This window comes from Mirounga angustirostris, unplaced genomic scaffold (assembly GCF_029215605.1).
Source record: "Mirounga angustirostris isolate CCGP_5_RB_7025 unplaced genomic scaffold, mMirAng1.0.hap1 SCAF_8, whole genome shotgun sequence".
Lineage (NCBI taxonomy): Eukaryota > Metazoa > Chordata > Mammalia > Carnivora > Phocidae > Mirounga > Mirounga angustirostris.
The window spans coordinates 91474142-91476814 of record NW_026991716.1 but is presented as its reverse complement, the minus strand read 5'-3'; the positions used below and the strand labels follow the sequence as shown (position 1 = coordinate 91476814).

The 2673-nt window shown below is 38.8% G+C and overlaps 1 pseudogene; it reads right to left on the bottom strand.

Annotated features, from left to right (window-relative positions):
* Nucleotides 1-1639: 1639 nt before the first annotated feature.
* LOC123837062 (large ribosomal subunit protein eL6-like) lies at nucleotides 1640-2454 on the bottom strand (annotated as a pseudogene).
* Between the last annotated feature and the right edge of the window lie 219 nt (nucleotides 2455-2673).

Below are 2673 nucleotides of genomic sequence, written 5' to 3'. Positions count from 1 at the left end.
CTTTAGCCTAGAATATTCCCAGGGTGCATGAAGAAATCCTAAGGCTATGCAAGCACATATAGTTCTCAGAGAATTATCTTCTTTTTATGTTCTCCTAAAATGGATCTGCCCAAAGGGCTCACTTACCTTTCCTACCTCCTTATGAATAAAGTCATACTTATTTCCTAGTGAATCTTGCTAGGGTGCCTTGTTCTAGGGTGTAAAAATCACTTGGGGGACAAAATAAGGAATAACTCAAAACGTTGACATCGGTTTTGAAAAAATGAATAACTCTTATCATGTAGCAAACCCAAAATCTATTCTCAAGGCAATTGATCTCTAGTTCTTGGTTTTTAACAAAATAGAAGGAGGCCCTACAAACACATGAAAAAATGTTCAACATCACTTGGCATCAAGGAAAAACAAATAAAAAACCATAATGAGATACCACCTCACACCATTCAGAATGACTAAAATTAACAAGTCAGCAAACAACAGATGTTGGCAAGGAAGCGGAGAAAGGGGAACCCTCCTACACTGTTGGTAAGAATGCAAGCTGGTGCGGCCACTCTGGAAAACAGTATGGTCGTTCCTCAAAAAGTTGAAAATAGAGCTACCCTACAACCCAGCAATTGCACTACTGGGTATTTATCCACAGGATACATAGTGATCCAAAGGGGTCCTGCACCCCAATGTTTATAGCAGCAATGTCCACAATAGCTAAACTATGGAAAGAGCCCAGATATCCATCGACAGAGGAATGATAAAGAAGAAGTGGTATATATAAACAATGGAATATTACTCAGCCATAAAAAAAGAAATCTTACCATTTGCAAAAACGTGGCTGGAACTAGAGGGTGTTATGCTAAGCAAAATAAGTCAATCAGAGCAAGACAATTATATGATTTCACTTATATGTGGAATTTAAGAAACAAAACAGAGGATCATAGGGGAAGGGAGGGAAAAATAAAATAAGACAAAATCAGAGAGGGAGACAAACCATAAGAGACTCTTAACTATAGGAAACAAACTGAGGGTTACTAGAGGGGAGGTGGGTGGGAGGATGGGGTAACTGGGTGATGGACATTAAGGAGGGCATGTGATGTAATGAGCACTGGGTGTTAGATGCAACTGATGAATCATTAAACTCTACCTCTGAAACTAATAATATATGTTAATTGAATTTAAATAAAAATAAATTGAAGGAAGTCCTAAATATGCAGTCAGTAGGTAGGGCTTTAAAAATAATTTTTGATGATGGACCACTTTGTCATTTTGGTATGTAACTAGGAAGGAGACCTAGAATTTAGGGACATCACTGTAACAAAACTTCTATTTCCTTTATATATTTAGGTGGATGAAACAAGCATTTTCTCAGTGCTTACCTCTATGAAAATGAAAAATTGGGAAAAGACGTGATTCTGAAAATTGCCACAGTGTAGCATTAATAATAAATCACAGATACATGAATTAATTGGGATAAAAACAATGTCATTGAGTTCATTAAGAGACTAATTTCCAATACACTTATCTATTTAATAATTATCTGTAAGATTTATAATATACTTATGTCAGGCTGACCAGCTTATACTTGTAGTACTAACACCAACCAGAATAATTTTTTTGAAATGTATCAGTTGTTTGCTTCTTTGTAAGAAATTTAGAACACCGGTTTATGAGGATGAACTACATTGGTGAGAGAAAACTCAGAATGGAGCTAGCCCTGGAGTTGAGGACCAGCTTTGATTCGGGGCAGAATTTGGGTGTCCACCTTGTGCGGCTCTATAAGCTTGTATTTCTCTGTCAAAGACCTCACCTTCCTGGTGTCTGGGCTTTACATAGCTGCTTCTGCCTGAAGTCAGCATCCGTGAGATGTTTTGGGACTTCACACCACTGATATAAATTCTGGTGGAGGTGGTGATGACAAATGTCTCTCGTGTTCCATGCAGAGAATTCGGTGATGATCAGAAGTCCAGGTGCAAATGGCAAGCCCTGTGCTCAGATGCGTCCAGAAGACCACTTTTTTACCTCGGTGGTGCGCAAGGAGGATGATCAGAATGGTCCTGGGAGGGAGGGTAGCTCAGTTTTTTCACCTGCTGCCTGAGGGGTTTTGCTGTGGCTCCACAGCTTTTGAGGAACCTCTTCAGTAGCAAGGCGTCTAGGCATTTTGTGGAGTTTAGCCGGTTGAAGCCATCATTTTCATTACCACCAACCGGGTTCATGACAGTAGCAAGAACTTTCTCCTCTTTCTTTTCAATCCTGAATTTAGCTGCCGAACACTTCCTCTTGTACAGAGCAGATCAGGAATATTTGCCAATTTCTTTGACCAGGATGGGATTTGGGCTGCAGTGAGGCTTTCCCTGTTGAGTGTTTTGGCCTTGAGGTTACACTTTTTAACTTTGCCATGGCATCAGCCTTCTTGGCTTTGGGTTTCTTCTCTTTCCTTTCTGGTTTCTCAGCCTTTTCACCTGCCATCTTGCAAGATGGGAAAGAGCCAGAATAATATAATATATATATATATATATATATATATATGGTTGGAACATGATGGCCACAGGAAAATTTTAAACATTTCTATCTCTATCTATCATTTATATATCTCTCTATGTAAATGGAGCTGGGACCTATTATCTGTGTCCACATATATAGTAGGAACATATTATATGTAGATTGTATAGAAAAGCATAATGAAAT